At 39.1% G+C, this 13,708-nt stretch overlaps 1 protein-coding gene across 1 annotated transcript in view; it reads left to right on the top strand.

The window, feature by feature from the left end:
• SHROOM4 (shroom family member 4) overlaps positions 1-13,708 on the top strand; it is a 273,467-nt gene that overhangs the window by 153,674 nt on the left and 106,085 nt on the right. The gene's annotated exons all lie outside the window — the stretch shown is intronic.

The raw sequence follows: 13,708 nt of genomic DNA, 5'->3' as shown, positions 1-13,708 counted from the left end.
AACTTTCTCCATATTAGCAATAAGACTCTTGCTTTCTTATCATTTGTGTGTTCACTGTAGTAGCGTTTTTAACTTCCTGCAAGAACTTTTCCCTTTGCATTTACAACTTGGTTTAGATTTTGGCCTATCTCAACTTTTAACATACCTTCCTCATCAAGCTTAATCATTTCTAGCTTTTGATTTAAGGTGAGAGACATGTGACTCTTCCTTTCACTTGAACACTTATAAGCTATTGTATGTTTATTAATTGGCCTAATTTCAATATAGTTGTGTGTCAAGGAATAGAGAGTGGAATAGCTGGTTGATGAAGCAATCAGATTACACATTTAGTGATTAAATTTGCCATTTTCTATCGGCACAGTTCATGGGACCCCAAAACAATTACAATAGTAACAATAAAGATCACTGATCATGTATCACTGTAGTAAATATAATAATGAAAATGTTTGGAATATGGCAAGAGTTACTAAATTGTGACAGAAATACGTGAAGTGAGCAAATGCTATTGGAAAAATGACACCAATAATTCTGATCAACACAGGCTTGCCATAAACCTTCAATTTGTAAAAACCAATATCTGTGAAGCATAATAAAGCAAAGGACAATAAAATGAGGCATGCCTGTGTGGAAGTCCTATCCAGAACAATATAGCAAGAAAAATAAATAAAAGGCATCGAAACTGGAAAGGAGGGGGGGCAAGATGGCGGAAGAGTAGGGTCCCTAAGTCACCTGTCCCCACCAAATTACCTAGATAACCTTAACATAATCCTGAAAATCTACGAATCTGGCCTGAGATTTAAAGACTGAATAGCTGGAATGCTACAGTGAGAAGAGTTCATGCTTCTATCAAGGTAAGAAGATGGGGAAAAAAAGAAATAAAGAAACAAAAGGCATCCAAGGAGGAGGGACCCCACGAGAAGCCAGGCTAAGGCCCGGGCGAGTGTCCCCAGGACAGGAAAGCCCCATCCTGGAGAAGCAGGAGCTTCACCAATCTTCCCGGACAGAAAGGCACTCACAGGGACTTAGAGCACGATCCCAGGAAGGGCAGGGATGTCCTCAGGCTCCCAGGGACTCTAACAGAGCACCTGTGCCCAGGGAGAGCACGCCACACCCCGAGGCCGAGCTCCCTAAAAGGCTGCAGCGTGCTCGGCTGGACCTGGCAGCAGCTCGGAGGTGGCTCAGGCTGCAGATCCACGTGGAGGGGGCTGCGCGGCCCGGGGGAGTAGCTCGGGGGCGCTCGGGCCGAGGCTTCGGGCACAAAGGGCTGCTCCGCAGGGAGAGCGAATCCAACAGCGCAGGCCCGGGAGCACAGGGCACCAGGGACACAGCCCAGGATCCGGCGCTCCCCCGGGACAGGCAGAAGCCAGGAGGGCCCAGGACAGCAAGGACACTCCTGCCCCAAGTTGAGCAGATCAGTGGCCCCGCCCCCGGAGCATCCAGGACCCTGCAGACCAAGAGGTCCGTAGTTACTGCAGGAGCTGAATCCCGGGTTCCAGAGCTGGCCGCTGCTACTGTTGTTGTTCCTCCTGGCCTCACAGAATAAACAACCCCCACTGAGCCTCACAGTGGCCTCACCAGATAAACAGCTTAAACATCTTTTACCGAGCCCTGCACCAGGCAGGGGGCTGAGCAGCTCCCCCGAGTGCTAACACCTGAAAATCAGCACAGCAGGCCCCTCCCCCAGAAGACCAGCTAGACCCACAGGGGAAAAACAAATTATTGACCAAGCAACACTGGAAAGTTCCAGGGGAAGTCGAGGGATTTACAGTATACAGAATCAGAGGATACTCTCCCTTGTTTTTTTTTTTATTTCTGTTTGCTTCCCCCCCTTTTTTTCTTTTCTTCTCTTTTTCGCTCTCTTTTTTTCTTTTTTTATATTTCTTTTATTTCTCTTCTCTCTTTTTCTCCTTTTCCCAATACAACTTGTTTTTGGCCACTCTGCATTGAGCAAAATGACTAGAATGAAAACCTCACCTCAAAAGAAAGAATCAGAAACAGTCCTGTCTCCCACAGAGTTACAAAATTTGGATTACAATTCAATGTAAGAAAGCCAATTCAGAAGCACTATTATAAAGCTACTGATGGCTCTAGAAAAAAGAAAAAAGGACTCAAGAGATTTCATGACTGCAGAATTTAGATCTAATCAGGCAGAAATTAAAAATCAATTAAATTAGATGCAATCCAAACTAGAGGTCCTAATGACAAGGGTTAACGAGGTGGAAGAACAAGTGAGTGGCATAGAAGACAAGTTGATGGCAAAGAGGGAAACTGAGGGAAAAAGAGACAAACAATTAAAAGATCATGAGGATAGATTAAGGGAAATAAGTGACAGCCTGAGGAAGAAAAATCTACATTTAATTGGGGTTCCCGAGGGCGCCGAAAGGGACAGAGGTCCAGAATATGTATTTGAACAAATCATACCTGAAAGCTTTCCCAATCTGGGAAGGGAAATAGGCATTCAGATCCAGGAAATAGAGAGATTCCCCACCTAAAACCAATTAAAACCATTCAACACCTTGACATTTAATAGTGAAGCTTGCAAATACCAAAGATAAAGAGAAGATCCTTAAAGCAGCAAGAAACAAGAGATCCCTAACTTATATGGGGAGAAATATCATATTAACAGCAAACCTCTCCACAGACACTTGGCAAGCCAGAAAGGGCTGGCAGGATATATTCAGGGTCCTAAATGAGAAGAACATGCAGCCAAGAATACTTTATCCAGCAAGGCTCTCATTCAGAATAGAGTAGAGATAAAGAGCTTCCAAGAGAGGCAGCAACTGAAAGAATATGTGACCACCAAACCAACTCTGCAAGAAATTTTAACAGGGACTCTTAAAATTCCTCTTTAAGATGAAGTCCAATGGAACAATCCACAAAAACAGGGACTGAATAGGTATCATGATGACGCTAAACTCATATCTGTCAATAGTAACTCTGAACATGAATGGGCTTAATGACCTCATCAAAAGGCGCAGGGTTTCAGACTGGATAAAAAAGCAGGACCCATTTATTTGCTGTCTACAAGAGACTCATTTTAGACAGAAGGACACCTACAGCCTGAAAATAAAAGGTTGGAGAACCATTTACCATTCAAATGGTCCTCAAAAGAAAGCAGGGGTAGCCATCCTTATATCAGATAAAATAAAATTTACCCCGAAGACTGTAGTGAGAGATGAAGAGGGACACTATATCACACTTAAAGGATCTATCCAACAAGAGGACTTAACAATCATCAATATATATGCCCTGAATGTGTGAGCTGCCAAATATATCAATTAATAACCAAAGTTAAGACATACTTAGATAATAATACACTTATACTTCGTGACTTCAATCTAGCACTTTCTACACTCGATAGCTCTTCTAAGCACAACATCTCCAAAGAAACATGAGCTTTAAATGATACACTGGACCCGATGGATTTCACAGATATCTACAGAACTTTATGTCCAAACGCAACTGTATACACATTCTTCTCAAGTGCACAAGGAACTTTCTCCAGAATGGACCACATACTGCGTCACAAACCAGGTCTGAAACAATACCAAATGATTGGGATCATGCCCTGCGTATTCTCAGACCATAATGCCTTGAAATTAGAACTAAATAACAAAAAGAAGTTTGGAAGGATTTCAAACACGTGGTGGTTAAGGACCATCCATCTAAAAGATGAAAGGGTCAACCAGGAAATTAAGGAAGAATTAAAAGGATTCATGGAAACTAATGAGAATGAAGATACAACCGTTCAAAATCTTTGGGACACAGCAAAAGCAGTCCTGAGGGGGAAATACATCGCAGTACAAGCATCCATCCAAAAACTGGAAAGAACTCAAATACAAAAGCTAACCTTACACATAAAGAGCTAGAGGAAAAACAGCAAATAGATCCTACACCCAGCAGGAGAAAAGAATTAATAAGGATTCGAGCAGAACTCAATGAAATCGAGACCAGAAGAACTGTGGAACAGATCAACAAAACCAGGAGTTGGTTCTTCGAATGAATTAATAAGATAGGTAAACCATTAGCCAGCCTTATTAAAAAGAAGAGAGAGAAGATTCAAATTAATAAAATCATGAATGATAAAGGAGAGTTCACTACCAACACCAAGGAAATACAAACGATTTTAAAAACATAGTATGAACAGCTATACTCCAATAAATTAGGCAATCTAGAAGAAATGGACGCATTTCTGGAAAACCACAAACTAACAAAACTGGAAGAGGAAGAAATAGAAAACCTGATCAGGCCAATAATCAGGGAGGAAATTGAAGCAGTCATCAAAAACCTCCCAAGACACAAAGGTCCAGGGCCAGATGGCTTCCCAGGGGAATTCTATCAAACGTTTAAAGAAGAAACCATACCTATTCTACTAAAGCTGTTTGGAAAGATAGAAAGAGATGGAGTACTTCCAAATTCATTCTATGAGGCCAGCATCACCTTAATTCCAAAACCAGACAAAGACCCCACCAAAAAGGAGAATTATAGACCAATATCCCTGATGAACATGGATGCAAAAATTCTCAACAAGATACTAGCCAATAGGATACAACAATACGTTAAGAAGATTATTCACCATGACCAAGTAGGATTTATCCCCAGGACACAAGGCTGGTTCAACACTCGTAAAACAATCAATATGATTAATCATATCAGCAAGAGAAAAAACAAGAACAGTATGATCCTTTCAATAGATGCAGAGAAAGCATTTGACAAAATACAGCTACCATTCCTGATCAAAACTCTTCAAGGTGTAGGGATAGAGGGAGTTTTCCTCAGTATCTTAAAAGCCACCTACGAAAAGCCCGCAGCAAATATCATTCTCAATGGGGAAGCGATGGGAGTCTTTCCCCTAAGATCAGGAACAAGACAGGGATGTCCACTTTCACCACTGCTATTCAACATGGTACTGGAAGCCCTAGCCACGGCAATCAGACAACAAAAAGAAATAAAAGGCATTCGAATTGGCAAAGAAGAAGTCAAACTCTCCCTCTTCGCCGATGACATGATACTCTACATAGAAAACGCAAAAGACTCCACCCCAAGATTGCTAGAACTCATACAGCAATTCGGCAGTGTGGCAGGATATAAAATCAATGCCCAGAAGTCAGTGGCACTTCTATACACTAACAATGAGCCTGAAGAAAGAGAAATTAAGGAGTCAATCCCATTTACAATTGTACCCAAAAGCATAAGATACCTAGGAATAAACCTAACTAAAGAGTTTAAGTATCTATACCCTAAAACTAAAAGCACTTCTGAAAAAAATTGAGGAAGACACAAAGAGATGGAAAAATATTCCATGCTCATGGATTGGCAGAATTAATATTGTGAAAGTGTCAATGTTACCCAGGGAAATTTACACGTTTAATACGATCCCTATACATACCATGGACTTTTTGTTTCTTTGGTGTTGAGTTTAATAAGTTCTTTATAGATCTTGGAAACTAGCCCTTTATCTGATACGTCATTTGCAAATATCTTCTCCCATTCTGTAGGTTGTCTTTTAGTTTTGTTGACTGTATCCTTTGCTGTGCAAAAGCTTCTTGTCTTGATGAAGTCCCAATAGTTCATTTTTGCTTTTGTTTCTTTTGCCTTCGTGGATGTATCTTGCAAGAAGTTACTGTGGCCGAGTTCAAAAAGGGTGTTGCCTGTGTTCTCCTCTAGGATTTTGATGGACTCTTGTCTCACATTTAGATCTTTCATCCATTTTGAGTTTATCTTTGTATATGGTGCAAGAGAGTGGTCTAGTTTCATTCTTCTGCATGTGGATGTCCAATTTTCCCTGCACAATTTATTGAAGTGACTGTCCGCTTCTGGATTCACTATTCTTTTCCATTGATCTATGTGTCTGTTTTTGTGCCAGTACCACACTGTCTTGATGACCACAGCTTTGTAGTACAACCTGAATTCTGGCATTGTGTTGCCCCCAGCTATGGTTTTCTTTTTTAAAATTCCACTGGTTATTCAGGGTCTTTTCTGATTCCACCAAATCTTAAAATAATTTGTTCTAACTCTCTGAACAATCCAATCATGACATGGGCAAAACACATGAAGAGAAATCTCACAGAGGAAGACATAGACATGGCCAACATGCACATGAGAAAATGCTCTGCATCACTTGCCATCAGGGAAATACAAATCAAAACCACAGTGAGATACCACCTCACACCATGAGAATGGGGAAAATTAACAAGGCAGGAAGCCACAAATTTTGGAGAGGATGCGGAGAAAAGGGAACCCTCTTACACTGTTGGTGGGAATGTGAACTGGTGCAGCCACTCTGGAAAACTGTGTGGAGGTTCCTCAAAGTGTTAAAAATAGACCTGCCCTACGACCCAGTAATTGTACTGCTGGGGATTTACCCCATAGATGCAGATGCAATGAAACGCTGAGACACCTGCACCCCGATGTTTCTAGCAGCAACGTCCACAATAGCCAAACTGCGGATGGAGCCTCAGTGTCCATCGAAAGATTAGTGGATAAAGAAGATGTGGTTTATATATACAATGGAATATTACTCAGCCATTAGAAATGACAAATACCCACCATTTGCTTCAACGTGGATGAAACTGGAGAGTATATGCTGAGTGAAATAAGTCAATCGGAGAAGGACAAACATTATATGGTCGCATTCCCTTGGGGAATATAAATAATAGTGAAAGGGAAGAGAATGGAAGGGAGAAGAAATGGGTAGGAAATATTAGAAAGGGAGTCAGAACATGATGACTCCTAACTCTGGGAAATGAACTAGGGGTGGTGGAAGGGGAGGAGGGCAGGGGTGAGGGTGAATGGGTGACGGGCACTGAGGGGGGCACTTGACGGGATGAGCACGGGGTGTTATTCTTTATGTTGGCAAATTGAACACCAATAAAAAACAAATTTTTTAAAATAAAAAATACCATGGACTTTCTTCAGAGAGTTGGAACACATCATCTTAAGATTTGTGTGGAATCAGAAAAGACCCCGTATAGCCAGAGGAATATTAAAAAAGAGTACTAGACTCAGGGGGCATCACAATGCCATATATCAGGTTGTATTACAAAGCTCTGGTCATCAAGACAGTGTGGTATTGGCACAAAAACAGACACATAGATCAATGAAACAGAATAAAGAATCCAGAAGTGGACCCTCAACTTTATGGCCAACTAATATTCGACAAAGGAGGAACGACTATCCACTGGAAGAAAGACAGTCTCTTCAGTAAATGGTGCTGGGAAAAATGGACATCCTCATGCAGAAGAATGAAACTGGACCACTCTCTTGCACCATACACAAAGATAAACTCAAAATGGATGAAAGATCTAAATGTGAGACAAGATTCCATCAAAATCTTAGAGTAGAACACGGGCAACACCGTTTTTGAACTCAGCCACAGTAGCTTCTTGCAAGATACATCCACGAAGGCAAAAGAAACAAAAGCAAATTGAACTATTGGGACTTCATCAAGATAAGAAGCTTTTAGACAGGAAAGGATACAGTCAAAAAACTAAAGGACAACCTACCGAATGGGAGAAGATATTTGCAAATGACGTATCAGAGAAAGGGCTAGATTCCAAGATCTATAAAGAACTTCTTAAACTCAACACCAAAGAAACAATCCAATCATGCAATGGGCAAAAGACATGAGCAGAAATCTCACAGAAGAAGACATAGACATGGCCAATAAGCACATGACAAGATGCTCTGCATCCCTTGCCATCAGGGAAATACAAATCAAAACCACAGTGAGATATCACCTCACACCAGTGAGAATGGGGAAAATTAACAAAGCGGGAAACAACAAATGTTGGAGATGTTGTGGTGAAAGTGGAACCCTCTTGTACTGTTGCTGGGAATGTGAACTGGTGCAGCCACTCTGGAAAACTTTGTGGAGGTTCCTCAAAGAGTTAAAAATAGATCTGCCCTACGACCCAGTAATTGTACTGCTCGGGGTTTACCCCAAAGATACAGATGCAATGAAACGCCGGGACACCTGCACCCTTATGTTTATAGCAGCAATGTCCACCCTATCCAAACTGTGGAAGGATCCTCAGTGTCCATCGAAAGATGAATGGATAAAGAAGATGCATTTTATGTATACAATGGAATATTACTCAGCCATTAGAAATGACAAATACCCACCATTTGCTTCGACGTGGATGGAACTGGAGGGTATTATGCTGAGTGAAATAAGTCAGTCGGAGAAGGACAAACATTATATGGTCTCATTCGTTTGGGGAATATAAAAAAATAGTGAAATGGAATAAAGGGGAAAGGAGAAGAAATGTGTGGGAAATATCAGAAAGGGAGACAGAACATAAAGACTCCTAACTCTGGGAAATGAACTAGGGTTGGTGGAATGGGAGGTGGGCGGGGGTTGGGGGTTATTGGGTGACGGGCACTGAGGTGGGCACTTGAGGAGATGAGCACTGGGTTTTATTCTATATGTTGACAAATTGAACACCAATGAAAAATAAATTTATAAAAAATAATAATAAATGAAGGAAAAAAAGAAAAAAAAGAAACTGGAATGGAAAAAGTAAAACTGTCACTATTTGTGGACATTATTTTATATATAGAACATTAGGGATCCCTGGGTGGTGCAGCAGTTTGGCGCCTGCCTTTGGCCCAGGGCACGATCCTGGAGACCCAGGTTCGAATCCCATGTCAGGCTCCCAGTGCATGGAGCTGCTTCTCCCTCTGCCTATGTCTCTGCCTCTCTCTCTCTGTATGACTATCATAAATTAATTTTAAAAAATTAAGAAAAAGAATTATTTTATATATAGAACATCCTAAAGACACCACCAAAAAACTGCTAGAACTAATAAATTAATTCAGTAAAGTTACATGGTACAAAATCAACATAACAAAAAATTGATTGCATTTCTATCCACTGACCCTCAACTATCAGAAGGAGAAATTAAGAAAATCATCTCATTTATAATTGCATCAGAAAGAAGAAAATACCTAGGACTAAATTTTATCTAGGACATGAAGTGCTATACACTGAAAATTATAATACATTGATGAAAGAAATCAAAAACACAAATGAATGGAAAGAAATTCAATGTTCAGGGGTTGAATAATTAATATTGTTAAAATGTCCATTTACCCAAAGAACTCTACAAATTCAGTATAATCGCTATCAAAATTCCAAAGACTTTTCTCCCTTAAATAGAAAACAACAATCCTAAAATTCCATGGAAACACAAAACTCCTCAAATAGCCAAATCAACAGTGAGAAAGAAAAGAAAAACATAGCTGAAGACATCACACTCCCTGATTTCAAACTATATTACAAAGCTACAATAATCAAGACAGTATGGTACTGGCATAAAAACGGACACATGGGTCAATAGAACAAAATAGAGAGCCCAGAAATAAATCCACATACATATGGTAAATTAACTTATGACAAAGGAAGTAAGAATATATGATAGGGAAAGGACAGTGTCTTTAATAAATGATTCTGGGAAAACTGGACAGCCACATGCAAAAGAATGAAACTAGACTACTATCCTTCACCATATACAAAAGTTAATTCAAAAGGGATTAAACACAAATGTTAAGTCCTGAAACCATAAAAGTTGTAGAAAAAAATAGATGGTAGGCTCCTTGACATCAGTCTTTGCCTTGATCTTTTGGATCTAACTGCAAAAGCAAAGGCAGCAAAGGCAAATATAAATAAGTGAGAAAACACCAAATTAAGAATATTTTGCACAGCAAAGGAAACTGGTAACAAAATGAAAAGGTAACTTACAGCATGGGAGAAAAGATTTGTAAATTATATATCTGATAAGAGATTCATATCTAAAACATATAAAGAACTCATACAACTCAACAGCAAAAAAAAAGATTCTAAAAACTGGGCTGAGGATCTGAATAGACATTTTTCCAAAGAAGACTTCTGGATGGCCAACAGATATATTGAAAGTTGCTCAATATCACTAATCATCAGGAAAATACAATGAAAGCCATCAAGAGATATTACCTTACACTTGTTAGAATGACTATTATCACTAACTCTGGGAAACGAACTAGGGGTGGTGGAAGGGGAGGAGGGCGGGGGGTGGGGGTGAATGGGTGACGGGCACTGAGGGGGGCACTTGACGGGATGAGCACTGGGTGTTATTCTGTATGTTGGCAAATTGAACACCAATAAAAAATAAATTTATTATTTTAAAAAAAGACAAGAAATAACAAGTGTTGGTGAGGATGTGGAGAAAGGGAACTCCAGTTCACTTTTAATGAAAATGTAAATTGGTGCAGCCATTATGAAAAATATCATAGAGGTTTCTCAAAAAATTTAAAACATAAGTACCATATGTTTCAGGAATTTCACTTCTAGGTACTTACCTAAGGAAAACAAAAACACTAATTTGAGAATATACATGCACCCCTATCCTTGTTGCAGCATTGTTTACAATAGCCAACATACAGAAACAACTTAAGTGCCCATTGATGAATGAATTGAAAAGAAGTTATGTGTTTATGTATATATTATATATATATAAATTCCATTTTATATTATATATAATATATATAATATATATATGGAATACTACTCAGCCATAAAAGACAATGAAATCTTGGCATCTGCAACAACATGGAGAGACCTCGAGAGTATTTTTCTAAGTTAATTAAGTTAGAGAATGACAAATACCATATGATTTCACTTATATGTGGAATCTAAAAAACAAAACGAATGAACAAAAACTCATAGACACAGAGGACAAAATGGTGGTGCCAGGGGGTAGGGGGTTTGGGGGTTGGGTAAAATAGGTGAAGAAGGTCAAGTGGTACAGTATTCTAGTTATTAAATCAGTAAGTCATGGGGATATAATTCATTGCATGGTGACTACAGTCAAAAATATTGTGTATTTGAAAGTTGCTAAAAGAATAAATCTTAAATGTTCTTATCACAAGAAGAAAAAGTTTTGTAATTATGTATGGTGACAAATGGTAACTGGAATTATTGTGATGATCATTTCTCCGTGTGTACAAATATCAATCTGTTGTACACGTGAAGTTATTATAAACTTAAAATCATGTTAAAAATTTAAAATATATATGTATATATTTTAGGGATAGGAGGATTTTCACAGTTGACACAGTTTTAGAGAAGTTCTGGAAGGGCAAGAGATGGAAGAATCAAAGTAATACTATGAAGCAAGGGTAGGTAAACTATGGTTAAATCTGGCCTGCCACCTGTTTTTTTGTAAATAAAATTTTATTGGAATGCAGACATGCTCAGTTATCTATGTGTTTTCTGTGGCAGCTTTTATAACATTATAAAAAGGCTGAATTGTTATAACACAGACAATATGGCCCTCAAAGCTTAAAATATTTACTCCCTGGCCCTTTACAGAAAGTTTGTTGGCTCCTCGTATAAACATCTTCCAGAAAGATTGAGACTCTATATAAAGGCTAAAAAGACTGAAAGAGAACCATCATAGTTTATAAGTGAGAAAGAATAAAAAATCACAGAATGTTTAAACCAACAAACCTGCAAGGAAAACTGATGAATTTTTGAGATTGTAGTATTCTTTTCTTTATTGAAGTATAGTTGACATACAATGGTAGTTTTAGGTATACAACATAGTGAATCAACACTTCTATACATTATCATATAAATATAGTTACTACCTGCCACCATATAATGTTATTACAATATTATTGACTACATCTCCCTGTGCTATACTTTTATTTTAAGTGATGATGTGGTTAGTATAGACAAAATGAGTGGTATTTGTGTTCACATGAGTATGTGCTTGCTTGCTTCCTCTCATTAAAATATAATTGTTGAGTGCTACTGTAATCTGTATAGTGAGCTAGCTGTCTGCTGGGAATACCATGGAGAATAAGATTGGTACATTCCCTGCCCATATAGAGCTTATAGTGTATTGTATTTTTTTTTTTAGTGTATTGTATTTGATCTGGTACCACCCTACTAGCTATGTGACTTTGAGTTTACGGAACTTTTTTTTATCCATTCTTTTCCCAACTTTATAATGAGAATATTAATGCCTCTTTTGCAAGTTTATTATAAGGATTAAGTAAGATTTTATATATTTTTCCAAGTCAGACAAAGAATATTTGAGTTCCAAATATGTTAGGCCCTCTTCCAGGGATAGGTATTGGTGATACAGCAGTTAATACAACAGATTTAAAATCTTACCCTCATGGAATTTGCCTTTTTGTCCAATATATGAAAGTACCTGAAATTTAAAAAGTAGGCATTTGGTAGCAGTTCATTTCATTTTCCTGAATAAATAGAAGAAAGACAATACTTATTCTTCAGTACTGATTTTATCAGGGAGTACAATACTGGTGAAAACTTCATTACCCAAATTTCCTTTTAATAGCTAACACTTTTGACAACATAAATTAGATATCATTATCAATTATTTAGTACCTTAATAATTTCAATCAGAATAATTGTTAGGTTAGTTATCTCAAGGTGTAAAAACCAACTAGTTTCAAATTGGTTTCCTTCCATTTCTTAAATTTGCCTCTTTGCCTTTCCTGTTTTCCCTTGATCTAGAAAGTTTTCCACCACTGTCTGCCAAACCAAAGACTGGCCATACACTAAAGTCAAATTGCAAAGGAAAATGTAATGTCAGAATTTAAGGGGCCTCTGTAATCACTGTACTTGGAGACCCCATTTTATAGGTGGAAAAATCTTCAGGCCCAGGACAAAGGAGTTTCCTAAGCCCTCACAGCTTGGAAGTGATAGAGGTAGGAAAAAACCAGCAGCTTCTGCTTACCAGTCAGGCATTCTTACCCCTGTTTCTAGAATGTCTCATATTTTGCTACCTCCTCTAGGAAGCTTTCCTGCACTTGAGGGAAATGTCGTCTTCTTATACCCCAAGGTACATTCATGATTCTGCCCTTTACCTTATCTTTCTCCTCTGCCAACCCTTCCTTTATGAATTGACCCACTTCCAAGGGTTTCACCTCCCCTGTATGCAAGAGATTGCCAGATCACTTTGTTTAGCTTTATCTTCTCCCTAAGCTGCAAACTTTCATTCCAAAGTGTGCATTACCCCTTACCCAACCTCCTTCCCAGATATCTCTATTTCTGTCTATGGCATATTTCCCATCCCTGTAGGTCAAGCTCACACCTGTAGACTCCTCTTCAATTCCGTCTTATATACAAAACGGTCTTCAAGACTTTTCTGAGCTCCTTCTGCGGTGTTCCTATTATCCATCTCATCTGTCTCCTTTGCTTCTTCCTGCTACTGCCAGCGACTCATTACCTATGGTCTTGATGCCCTCCAGCCCATTCTCTGCAGTTCTGCCAAATTAATCTTCCTAAAGCACATCTCTGTATTCATTTCAATCAGCAGTAATTGTGCTCCAGGTAAACCTCATGAGTTATGAGATCTTGATTGTGCTTAGCCTGGGTCATATCATTCGCTTTATCAAAAAACAAAAACAGAGTGTGAGGTGTCAGGTTTAATCTGATCGGTAGTAAAATGAAATAGAGAGGCCAGGCAAAAGTTGGCCAAAACAGGCTTTTAATGGGATGGGCTCTCGGACAAGGTTCCGTAGCCTGCAGGGAAGGGAGACAGCAGGGAAGTCACGGGCCAGGGAAGTCTGGAGCAGGGGAGTGCTAGCAGGCTTTTTAAGAGGGGAGGGGTAAAGGGTTGTGTGTCTGAACGGGGTGATAGGTATTAGGCATATTACTGGTGATATCAGCATAGGGCAATAACTGACCATGCCC

This window comes from Canis lupus, chromosome X (assembly GCF_011100685.1).
Source record: "Canis lupus familiaris isolate Mischka breed German Shepherd chromosome X, alternate assembly UU_Cfam_GSD_1.0, whole genome shotgun sequence".
Lineage (NCBI taxonomy): Eukaryota > Metazoa > Chordata > Mammalia > Carnivora > Canidae > Canis > Canis lupus.
The sequence above is the reverse complement of the archived record's forward strand: the minus strand, read 5'-3'. Positions and strand labels throughout refer to the sequence as shown.